Raw genomic sequence first — 13,582 nt, 5'->3', positions numbered from 1 at the left:
CCCAGAATAAATCAGCAAGCATTTACCAAACTGCTACCATGTGCCAGGCATTGTTCTAGGATTTTGAGCCTTGTGTAAAAGTCCTTGTCTTGGAGAGGTCACTAAAGACTTCATGTAGAAGGTGGCACTTGAGCTGAGTCTTGAAAGAAAATAAGGATCCTAAACTGCATAGGTGAAAAGGAATTATATTCCATATATGAGGGACAGCCAGCATAAAGGCATGTTGAAAGAAGTGTCACATGGGAGTAAAATGTATTCCATTTTGTAGAAGTATGTATGGATGTAGAAAGGAGGCTAAGCTGGAAGCTGAGGCAGAGAGATTTTGGGAGGAGGCCTTCAGGCAAATCTCTGAATAGTGCCAATTCCCAGAGAAATGCTTAAGGGAAAGAAAGCATTCCGTCAGAGAAGAGGGGTACATTAATGCAAATATTTATCAAGCACCTTCCATATACTAAATACTAAAGGAAGCACAAATAATAAAACATAGTCCTTTCCTTTAATGAATTTACAGTTTAGGAGGTGAAGATCAAACACATACACAGAGGTAACAATTTTTAATATGTTAAGTGTATAAGAGAAATATGTGAAGTGCTCTATACTCAGATGAGGTAGTTACCATTACCAACAAAGGAGGTCCACATTCCTGCTGAATTTTCTCCAAGTAAAAGTTCACTGTCCCATACCCCAAAGTAAATTAGCAAGAAATGGGAATACCCAACAATTAAGCAACTAGAGAACTGAGTCTTTGAAGACCATGAAGGATAAATCAAGACATGGAGCCAAGACAGTATGAAGGCTTAGGAAGAATCTAGTTACTATGGCAGACCTGAGGTACCACTCATGTTTGAGTCCATTTTGAGATACTAATGATTTGGAAATTATAGTATGGCCCCAGAGAGAGTAATCAAGTTACTAGTTTAGAAATTGAACTTAGACCAACAGTGTGGTACTCACTGAGACAATTCCTACTTCATGAATAGGACCTGAAAGGATAGAATTCTAAGATCTCAAAGTATGGATGAAACAATATAAGGATATATCAGGAGCTAGAAGACAACCTTTTGGAGTAGGTGAAGCCTACATAAGAAGGATAAATGCTACCTGAACCACAGTGGCAGCAAGTGAATTAGGAAACACCCATGGCAGTGGAGGGCTCTGTGAATTCCTACTTCTGAGAGCAAAGGTTTCTATCACTGAGTGATCAAGTGGAAACTCAATGCTGTCCACACTAGAGGGAAAGGGAAAAGAGTCATGCATAAGACTTATATGTCCATCAAAAGATTTATTAAAGGATATTCTGTACAGCCAACTTGGACCTCAGGTAGATTGTAGATGGGAGCAAGTCCTCCAAATTCTTGTCTGAACTGGGGTGGTGATGTGGCATCTCCAAAGATGGCCTCCCAGTCTTTCCTTTTATATAGGAAGAGTCCTAGTTCTGAGCATCTCTGTTAGAGATGCTCTCTCCTGTGGGGCATTCCAGGATGGTAATTGGTGAGCTGCAAAGTGTTATTTACTACCTCTGCCCTCATACCTACATTTTAGGATCTTTGAGCACAATAATGGGTTGAGGAAGATCTAAGTATAAAAATATAATGTTTCTTGATTAGTCAAGGCTGGCTAAGAAGGGGAATGATGCCAAGTGCTATAGGGCTTTCTGGAACCAAATGGGTACTTTATGGAGTTACTATTGAGGAAAGAGAAAGAGACCTTTTTGGCTAGCCACAGGGCCAAAAGAAAGGGACTACTAATACTTATAGGACACCTTCCAAGTGTTAAGGGCAAAGATCTTCACTGGGAGTTGTCTCTTAAATTATCAAGCAAATGCCAGAAAAAACAGCCTTGAGGGTTTGGGTTTTTTTTGTTTTGTTTTTTGAATGAGAGACCACAGGCCTCATAGAACTGCTTGTGTTTCTCTCTCCATGTGGGAATTCTAACTAAAAAAGAATAGACTTCTAATACACAAAGATCATAACAGAGAAATAAAGGTTTTACTTATTACTATGGCTATGTATAGTATAGATGTGCATATGTATTTTCTATATAGAGCAACATTGATTCATTGGCACTCCTAAAAGTGAGAAAGGACTGTACTGCTGATTATAAAATTTCTTACTTGTAGCCTTTCCCCACAGCTATCATTGAGAAAAGCATATCTTGGGGAGAAAGGACCCATCAACAACACTATCCCCTATGCTTATCACAACATCTAAAAGTCAACCTCAAAAGTCATCTAGTCCAACTAGTATCTGATCAAGAACTTTCTCTACAACCTAGTCGACAAGTGGTAATCTTACCTCTGCTTGAAGACTAATGAAATGGGACTATTGAGGTGGCCCATTTCACTTTTAAAAATGGTAAATATTAAAAGTTTTTCTTGAAACCAAACTGTAATCTACCTTTCTGCAATGTCCCCCCATTACTCCTTGTTCTGTCCCCTGAAGTCAAGAAGAACAAGTCTAGAAGGTCACCCATACAGGAATAATAGTTGAAGTGAGGCAATTGGCTGCATCTGTCAGCTGTGTATTAGGAAGATTAGTCTGTCAATAATTTGTATAATAAACTAGAATAGATGAAAATATAAAAGAAAACCGGTTAGGAGTTACTGTGATAGCCTAAATAAAAATAATAAGGACATGGACTAGCATGAAGAAGGAAACAAAAGGATTAGAAAGAAAAGGAGAAGTAGAACCCAAGGTAGGATTGAATATGAAGTATAATTCAATATTGTTGATTTCAATTCCTGACAAACTTTTAGAATACATTATTTAAGAGGATGGTTAGTGAATATACAAGAAAGAGAGGTGATCACAAATCTTTAATATGACTTCATCAAGAATAGGTCATACCAGACAAATTTAATTTCACTTTTTTGAAAGAATCTCTAGACTGATACATCAGGGAAATGCAGATGCTGTCTACCTAAATTTTAGCCACAGTATAATAGCCCTTCATGTTATTCTTTTGAATTTGATGAAGAGATGTAGATCAGATAATAATAATTTACGTGAATTTAAAATTCAAAGAATGATCCCCAGGGGAGCACTACTTGATCATTTTAACTGATAGTCTATTCTAAATCACAACGGATCCAAGTTCAAGATCATGTGGAACACTTCACTAAGCTAGACCAGATCAATATTTTTCCTGTTAAATTAAGTCCATTCATTGTCTATGAATACACTCAAAAATTGAATCAAGGACACATAATGACTTCACTTATGTGTTATACAACGTATAAGAACAAGTAAGGGAATTCTGGTGTCTGAGTGCAGGCAAGAGTCACTATGTCTGATACCAAGAGAGAACTTTTCTTCAATCTGTATTTACATAAACAAACTCTTCAGCAAAATTCCCTGTTGAGAACACCTGTATAAAAGCAGAGAAGACATGCTTATATATTTTGTAGATGATGCAAACTGCAAGCAACAATTAATTAACTGGACGACAAAATCAGGATCCAAAAAAGCTTCAGTAGGCTAAAACGATAGGCCATCTCTAATACGATTAAATGTTATTTTTAAAGTCTTATATTTGGGTTAAAAAGCTTCATAAGTACAAGATGGAGGAAACATATGTAGATAAAATTTAAGGAGAAAAAGAATTTTTCATAGTTCAATATGAATACATAATGTAATATGGGAGCCCAAAAAACTAATACAAAATGAGACTGCATTAAGAGAGGTTTTGTATTTATAGCAGCTGTTTTTGTGGTGGCCAAGAATTGGAAGTTGAGGGAATGCCCATCAACTGGGGAATGGCTGAACAAGTTGGGGTATGTGAATGTGATGAAATACTATTGTTCCATAAGAAATGATAAGCAGATGGATTTCAGAAAACCTGTAAAGAGTTACATGAACTGATGCTGAGTGAAGTAAACAGAACCAGGAGAACATTGTACACAGTAACAACAACATTGTATCACGATCAATTATGAAAGACTTCGTTCTTCTCAGCAGTGCAAGGATCTAAGACAACTTCAAAAGATCATGATGGAAAACAATATCCACATCCCAGAAAAAGAACCATTGAGTCTGAATACAGATCAAAGAATACTATTTGCTCTCTTTTTTTATCTCTTCTTTCTCATGGTTTCTCCCATTAGTTCTAATTCTTCTTTACAATATGACTAATGTGAAAATATTTTTACTATGAATGTATATGTATAGCCACTATATTGGGAATGGGGAGAGAAATAGGAAGGGGAGAAAAGTTAGAACTCGAAATCTTATGGAAGTGAATGTTGAAAACTAAAAATAAATAATTTTTTTAAAGGGAGGTCTAGTATTACAGAATAATAGAATTTGAGAGTTGGAAAGGACCTCAGTAGCTATCTAGTCCAACTCATATAGGAAAGGAATCTCCACTAAATTATGCCTGACAAGTGATCATCCCCACTTTGTCTAAAGAGCTACAAGAGGGAGACCCTACCACCTCCCTAGGAAGTCCAATCTACTTTTGAGAAGCTCTAATTGTTAGAAAGTTTTTCCTGACATTGAACCTAAATATGCCTTTTTTTTTTTTTGGCTGCTTCCATCCATCACTCCTAGTTCCATCCTCTGGGATCAAACAGAGTAAGCCTAATCTGCTCACTCAGTGGTAGCAGGCAGCACTTGTAGGCTACTTTGTACGTACCCCTGGATTTGTCCCCTCCCTTCCCCTGGCTCTAAATTCTCAGACTAGGACAGTGTGCAGCCTCATATTAAACAAAAATGGAAGAAGAAATTGCTGCTCTTGTCATTGACAATGGCTCTGGCATGTGCAAAGCTGGCTTTGCTGGGGATGGTGCTCCTCGGGCTGTGTTCCCCTCCATTGTTGGATGCCCAAGACACCAGGGTGTCATGGTGGGAATGGGGCAGAAGGATAGTTATGTTGGTGATGAGGCTCAGAGCAAGAGATCTATCTTGACTCTGAAATATCCCATTGAACATGGCATTGTTACCAACTGGGATGATATAGAGAAAATCTGGCATCATACCTTCAACAACGAGCTTCATGTAGCTCCTGAGGAACACCAGAAGCTCCCCTAAACCCTAAGGCCAAGAGAGAGAAGATGACACAATTCATGTTTGAGACCTTCAACACCCCAGCCATGTATGTTGCTATTCAGGCTGTGTTGTCTCTGTATGCCTCTGGCCGTACCACTGGTATTGTTATGGACTCTGGTGATGGTGTCACCCACACTGTGCCCATGTATGAGGATTATGCCCTTCCCCATGCCATCCTTCGTCTGGATTTGGCTGGCCATGACCTGACAGACTACCTCGTGAAGATACTGACAGAAAGAGGATACAGCTTCACTACCACAGCTGAAAGGGAAATTGTTTGTGACATCAAGGAGAAGCTGTGTTACGTTGCCCTGGACTTCGAGAAGGAGATGGCCACCACTGCTTCCTCCTTTTCACTGGAAAAGAGCTATGAGCTTTCTGATAGCCAGGTGATCACCATTGGCAATGAGAGGTTCAGGTGTCCAGAGGCCCTCTTCCAGCCATCCTTCCTGGGTATGGAATCCTGTGGCATTCATGAGACCACTTTCAATTCTATCATGAAGTGTGATGTTGATATCCGGAAAGGATCTATATTCCAACACAGTATTGTCTGGTGGTACTACCATGTATCCTGGTATTGCTGACAGAATGTAGAAAGAAATCACAGCCCTGGCACCTAGCACAATGAAAATTAAGATCATTGCTCCCCCTGAACATAAGTATTCTGTCTGAATTGGTGGCTCTATTCTGGCATCTCTGTCCACCTTCCAGCAGATATGGATCAGCAAGCAGGAATATGATGAATCTGGCCCATCCATTGTCCATCGCAAATGCTTCTAAATAGACTGCTAGCAGATGCATAGCATTTGCTGCATGAGTATTCACAAAATAAAAATTTTCCCTGGCAAATATACACCTCATGAAACTGGAATAAGCCTTCTTTGAAAAGAAATTTGTACTTGGGGAAGTTTGTATCTGATATTAGACAAATATCAGCACTTTTTAGATTGTTGAACCATTACTGATTTGACCTCGTATTCAAGTTAACAGTTGTTCCCTTGGTGTACATTTTAGCATACATATCTTTGATCTAAACCCTGATACAGGTCACTTCATTTTGACAGGTAAGGCTAAAAGTTAAGTTCAATAGAGAACTGACCTGATAATATGGCAGTATAGTAACTGGCTGGTTGACATTCGACAGCTGTACAGTTTAATTCTGTAAAGCATCAGATCTGTTCAAGGTATCTAAAGGTCAGATTTCCAGCATCTTAAAAGAGCTGACTTGCAGAATTTCTCTCCTAAGGCTGGCAAGAGTTTATTAAATGTGTGTTGCATCTTGCCACCATCCTAGCAGGATTACATATTGAATCCAACCCTTAGGAACCAGTTTTTTTTTCTTAACCCACTGTTTTCCACCAGTGTCATGGGGCTAAGTTACTCAACCTTGAGTTGCCAAAAAGTTTGCATTTACAACCTGTAAATTTGTGCATCTAGTTAATTTATGTACGATTTTTGTACATTGCCTTTATGTTCTCACATGACAGTAGAATACCAAAATTTGTAAGTCATCCTAAGAGTTGAGAATTGTAATGCCCAACATGTCATTGTGTAAGGTAAAATAAAAGTGCTGCAAGTAAACTAAAAAAAAAAACCAAAAAGGAATAAGCCTAATCCCTCATCCACATGACAACCATTCTAATGCTTGAAGACTGCTAACATACCCACTCTGAGTCTTCTCTTCTCCAGCTAAACACATTCATTTCTTTCAACTTGTCCTCATAAAATTATGATCCTCATATTATGTCATGTACTTGAAGTCCCTTCACCATCCTAGTTGTCCTCCTCTGGACAGTCTCCAGCTTGTCAGTATCTTTACTAAATTGTGTTGTCCAGAGCTGAATACAGTTCTCCAAGTGAATCCTGATGAAGTTAGAGTACAGGGGGATTGATTGATGCTGTCTTATTTCTAAAGGCTATTCCCTTCTTAATGTACCTCAATATCTCATTAGTTTTTCTGGCTGCCACATCATAGTGAACTTAAAGTTTACTAAAAACCCTACATCTTTTTCAGAACAACTGCTCTCCCTCCATACCTCATCTTATACTTGTGAAGATGATTTTTTGTGCCCAAGTGCAAGACTTTACATTTATCCCTGTTGAATTTAATTTTATTAGAATGAGCCCAATGCTCTGATCTTTCAAAATTCTTTTTGATTCTTATTCCATTAACCACTGTGTTAATGATCCCTCCACCTTTGTGAATTCTGCACTATCTATGCCTTTATTCAGTTCATTGATTAGGATATGAAAGGTCATTTTTCTTTTCAGAGAAAACAGAAACAAAATGAGAATTAAAGAATTCCTTTTCTTTATGACTGCTGTCATTGTCCCATCCACCCCAAGCAAAAGATCTTATTTGATCTCTTTTTTCTCCTAATGCAGCTAAAACAACAACAACCTGAACCCTTTTCTACTATCTTTAACTACCCTTACCAGTTTCAGCACATTCAGAATTTCAGCGTTCCTAACAGTATTTTTACAGCACATTATCAAGGTTTTATATTTATCTTTTATAACCTGACTGATTCCATCTGCTGTATGTTTCTTTTTAAAATCCAAGTTGGATGGCAAATTGCCTATGCATCTGTATTGCATTTTTCATCCTTTTTGGAAGTATTCCTTTTGTGTCTTCAGAATATCATTCTTGAGCATCTCCCATCCCTCCAACGATAAGTTCCCCTGGAATGTTTTACTACAAGCAATGCTACTTATTGCTACTCTGAAATCTTTGAAGTCTGATTTACCTTATAAAGTAGTTTTGCAGGAATTAGGCATAGACCAACATCCATATCATATACCAAGATCAACTCCAAAAAATATAATGTTTTAGACAAAGAAAGTGATATCATAAGCAGATTAGACAAGGAAGGAAGAAATTATTTCTCAGATCTATGGAAAGAGGGGAAAAGTTCTCCCTACTCTATTGATGCAGAATAAGCCACTTTTTTTTTAATATAGGCAATATTGAAATTTATTCTGCTACACTATGCATATTTGTTATGAGAATTTTCTTTTCTTTCTTCTTGTTTATATTGTTCAATGGGGGAGGAGTCAGAGAGCAATAATAAATGCTTGTAAAATTAAAATTTTTAAAAACTATTTATCAAAATCTAGGGTTTATATAAAACCATACCCAGATTTCTTCTCTAACATAAAATCTAGGATAGAGTATTTATTCTCCAACAATTCCATGGTTCCCAGCAACTAATCACCCTCTTGTTAATATCAAATCCACAATAGATTTTGCCTTTGTTGGTTCCTCTGTCTTTTGAAAGATGAAATTGTCACTAAGACAAACCATGAAATGATTAGCTGCTCTACTTTTGGCAGAGAGAACACCAATAGGCATATGGCTAATTGTAGACTTCTATCAGTACTATGCACTCTGTACCAGCATCTGATCTGTTTAGCATATTTATCATCTATTTCCTTTTTCTGATCAGGTGGTCTAAGCAGAGGTGTCAAACTCAAGCCCCCTTTAAATCTCACTGGCCTGAACAAGATTAAAATGTAAGCGAAAAATGGTTAACAAAATAAATAAAAATACAACATAGGTAATGTTGATTTGTGGTTTTCTAAGTCAATATGCATTCAATAGGGATCCATTTTACTCGAGTTAGACATCAGTAATATACAGTATACTCTAATGACAAAACATGTTTTCTCCTTCCTTCAAATATTCTCCATTATGTTTCTCTCCCCTGATTCTTAGATTTTCTCACATAAGCATACTTCATTGATATTATCACATAGATGTCTTCCATTTTAAGGGTGAGTCTATTCCATTTTTAAGAATGAGTTTTTCCCATTCATATTCACAGTTATGGCTGATAATTGTGTATTTCCTCCATCTTGTTCTGTCACATATTTCTTTGTCTTTGTTTTCTTTAGAAGTTTATTTTGCTTCTGACTAATCCCTCCCTTCATCCACCTTCCTTCTTATTCTCTCCCTTTCCCCTTATCTCCTCAACTGCCACTTTACTGTGCTCAGGTGGATATATAAATATCATATACTTGATGGAAATCACTGCACAATTTCCCCTACTTTCCATAATGGTTGAGATTTTTAGCTTTGTTAACTGAACAATGCTAAAACCACTTAATTTTTAATAATCTTCACATAAGCAAAACAAATTGATCTCAGAAACAGGAGGCATAGAGACAATTTAAGGATTATAGGCCTCCCAGAAAAATATAACAAATCAAAACCTAAATACCATAATGAAAGAAATAATAGAGGAAAACTGCCTAGAACTTGTAAACACAGAAAACAAAATACCAATCAATGGTAAGAATCCACAGATCACCTCCAGAAAGAAAAAAAAAGGCAGAGCCACAAGATAATTTTATTAAAAAACAACAAAATCTGCAAGTGATAAGAAGGAAGAATTTCAAATATAAAGGAAAGGAAATTCAAATAAAACAAGATTATTCTGCACTGTATTCTGCAGAAGAGAATGGAATAATATGTTCTAATGAACAATGTGGCTTATACAGTCCAAGGTGATATGTACTACAAATCTAAACCTAACCATAAATAAAAAAAGATGGATGGTTGATAATAAAAAGCATTTCAAAACATTTCTAGAGAAAAAAACACACCTGAAGAGATTATTTGCAAGGCAATAGAAAAATAAGAAGGATAAACAAATAGAGAAACCAAGAAAAACAATAAAAGCCAAATAATAACAGAGAGACCATTATGAGATTTTTTTTTTCTAAATGTACACAAGAAGATAAGATTGAAAACAATTAGTCAAATAGAAATGATGATAAAATGCTTGGAGCCAAAGGATGGAGTACTTATTTGTGGGACAGCCAGGAAGCCAATGTCACTGGACCAGAGTTTGTAAGGGAGAGGGGTAGAGGGGAATAAGATATAAGAAGCCTGGAAAGGTAGAAGGGGAGGCTAAGTTATAATGAGCTTTGAATGCCAAACAGAGCATTTTATATTTGATCCTGAAGGCAATAAGGTACCATTTGAGTTATTGAATAGGGGATGTAGGAGTAGAGGGGTGTATACATATGACATGATCAGACCTATGCTTTAGGAAAATCACTTTAGCAGCTGAATGAAGAATGAATTGGAGTGGAGAGAGACTTGAGGTGGTCAGACCTATCAGCAGGCTATTGTAATAGTCCTGGCATGAAGTAATGTTCTTACAAGAAACACATTTAAAAAGCAGAGAAACAGAATAAAACTGAAGGGCTGGATAAAAAATATTTTATGCGTCAAATGGTTTTTTTTTTAAAAAAACACAAGAGTTGAAATAGTATAGAGGGAAAAGAGAACCAAGACAGAGTCTTGGGGGACCTCCACTATTAGTGGGCATGATGACATGGATGAAGGTTCAATAGAGGAGACTGAGGATCAGTCAGGTAGATTAGACGAGAACCATGGGACAGCAGTATCATAAAAACTTAGAGAGAAGAGAGCATGAAAAAGGGAGATGACCATGACAAAAGTTGCTGAAAGGTCAAAAAGGGTGAGTATGAAGAAAAAGCCAGTAGACTTGACAATTAAGAGATTATTCATAACTTTGGAGGAGATCATTTTGACTGAACGATGAGGTCAGAAGGCAGGTTGTAGGAAGTTAAGAGCGTGAGAAGAGAGAAAGTGGAGGCACCTTTTGTAGATAGGGTCCTCAAAGAGTTTAACCACAGCTGTAAAATGTGAGTAATAGTAGCACTTATCTCCCAGGGCTGTTATGAGGATCAAATGAGGAAACATTTGTAAAAAGTGCTTAGCATAGTGCCAAAATTTCCATAAACACCATCTTTCTGTAAACAATCCATACTCCAAAAAAGAAAATTCTACTTAAATCCATAAATCTCCACTTCAGACTGCTTGCTTTTTGTAAAAAATACAAAATAAATTCCAAATATTAATTTCCAAATTCTTCTGCTAGTATGTTTTTCCTTATGTTCACTTCTTCGTATTTTTTACAAGGTTACAATGGTCATATCTTTCTTCCATCTCTACCGGTAAACCTTCCTTTCGTATGCCTTACTCCTATTAAAAACCAAGAGAAAGAGAAATAGGGAGATAAGGACTTGGGTGAGATTAAAACTATGAGGAATGGCTGCAGCTAGCATAGGCTTCCTTTGCTGCTGATATGTTACCTTGTGCTTTAAGTTTTGCAAACTTTGGTGTTGACATTAAGAATGACAAATATTTTTTTTAAAAAAGAGACACATAAAAGACTTCAAGATCTGGTATAGAGTAAAATACACAGAAACAGGAAAATAATATATGCAATAAATTTTGTGTAGAAGGGAACATAAAGATTATTTAATCAAATTGCTTCATTTTACAAATGAGGAAATATTAAGTAGTAGAATCAAAATTTGCACACAGGTTCTCTGTTTTCAAATCTAGCATTCTTTCCACTATACTGACCAGTTATAAATACTGATTTCAAGCTATATAAAAGGCAGTGAGGTTCAGAGTAGAAAGAAAAAGTCTTTCTCAGCAAAGGTGGCCATTTAATTCTTGGTTTAATTTTTAAGATACAAAGATTCAAAAAGACTAAGACTAACTTCAGAACTACAAGAGTAAATAGTGGAGGGGGGGTGCAATTGTCCAAGGAAGGCAAATAAGGACTTCTCAATAGAAAGGGGTGAAGGCAATAAGATGATGACTAAATCTGTGACCAGAAGTTAGAAATTAATATGTGTGTGTGTGTGTGTGTGTTGATTAGTATTTGGGTTTTTTAAAGCTAAAAAAAGCCCTTCACCCTCCTCCCCCCCAAAAAAGATCAAAAGTATTCATTAAGAAAGAGCAGATAAGTAGGATTTGGGGGAAGTTAAGGAACTTCTCACCACCACTACCACTGCCCCTGCAAAGCCACTGGCACATACACACCTATTTACTGCAATTACTGGTGACAATGATGAGATGAGACCCTGTTGGCACAACTCACAACACCAAGGTGTGTTGTTATAGTACTTCTCATCACTGTTGGCATGACTAACTCCTTGGACCAGTACCCTGTAGTTAGACAATGCTTAGGGTAAGGGATATTAAGGCACAAACGCAAAAATGTAAATCCATGCGTTCTGCTGAGAAGCAGAAGAGCCCAAGAAAAGACACAGCCACTCTCTGTCTAGCTCCTGAGGAACAGAAAGGAGCAAAAGCATCTACAAAAGTGTTTGATGTCCTGGGAAGTCCCTGAAAATGTTGCCTACTCTCAAGTTCAAGTGTTTGAATTACACAATATTCTTTTGTATCCCTAAAAACTAGAAACATTCTACAGTGTTAAAAGTATTAATATTGACGGGGGTGGCAGGTAGAAGGGAAGAAAAATAACAAAGCAGCTATTAACATTGATCATAGAAAGGTATTCTAAAGTAACAAAGATTTCTTTTTTTTCTTTTTAGTTGACCATTCCCTAAGGCTGAAGTGATCTTTACTGGTTGTCCTAGACATGAACTGGAAGCTATGGTTGATTGTGTCACCATGGTCAGCCTTCTAGAATGGGAAGAAATTTCTTTTTTACAATCATTTTGAATGACTTCTGAATGAACTCAGTGTTTAGGGTCCAGAACACTATAGGTACTAAAGCCAGGCTGGAAACCCCCAAACAGAGCAATTACTCTTTGTTTTGAAGTTAACCAAACTTTTATTCCCAAATTTCCAGATTTCTAAGCTCAACTGTTCGCATAAATTTCTGGGTTCAAGGCCCCAAATTCCAGATAAAAGAAAATAAACTAGTAGTAGTACAACCCACTGGTGGAATACTTGTCCATTTTCAAAATGGGACACAAAAAGCAAAATATGTTTTTAAATCAATTAGATTTTTACATTAGACAAAAATAAGACTCACAAAGTTAAATGACCGGACAGAAATACTTTCTTCTCTTATGGTAATTTCTTTTCTATCCACAGTGTCAACACCCACTTTAACATCTAAATTCATCACTTTCTAAGTAATTATGATTATCCTCACTTAGACTAATGGGCTTAGGCATGATTTTAAACATATAGGATACAAGACATTAAATATCAATTATACATAATATAGTCCAAAGATAAGTCTATATGTTTATATGTGTATATATGGGTACATACATATTTGGAATGAAGCTATATCAGAAAAAGTAGAGGCCCTAAAGTGTTTACATTAAAAAAAATAAAATGCAGAAATGCTTAAGACTTTTATGTAAATTATGAATTCATTATGTTTTCTAGACTTGAGACAAAAAATAGGATGGAAAGCAAGCCAGGGAGGTGGCAGTCAAGTTGCTGAGTCCCATGGAAATTGACTGCCAGGTTCTGAAGAATTTTGGAATAATAATGCTGCTGATGATAATAGCTAACATTTATACAGTGGCTTAAGGTTTGCAAAGTGCGTTGTTTCAGTTATCTCATTTGATCCTCATAACAACACTGTGAGATGCATGGATTTATTATCCCCATTTTAGAGATGAGGAAACTGAGGCTGAGAATAGTCATGTGACTTGCCCTGGAGTCACATAGCTGGTAAGTAGTTGCAGCAGGTTTTGAACTCAGGTCTCCCTGACTCCAACTCCAG

At 36.8% G+C, this 13,582-nt stretch overlaps 1 pseudogene; it reads left to right on the top strand.

Annotated features, from left to right (window-relative positions):
- The first annotated feature begins 4,493 nt into the window (after positions 1-4,493).
- LOC140529368 (actin, cytoplasmic 2-like) lies at positions 4,494-6,179 on the top strand (annotated as a pseudogene).
- The last annotated feature ends 7,403 nt before the right edge of the window (positions 6,180-13,582 follow it).

This window comes from Notamacropus eugenii, chromosome 2 (genome assembly GCF_028372415.1).
Source record: "Notamacropus eugenii isolate mMacEug1 chromosome 2, mMacEug1.pri_v2, whole genome shotgun sequence".
Taxonomy (NCBI): Eukaryota; Metazoa; Chordata; class Mammalia; order Diprotodontia; family Macropodidae; genus Notamacropus; species Notamacropus eugenii.
This window is presented reverse-complemented; position numbering and strand designations above follow the sequence as displayed.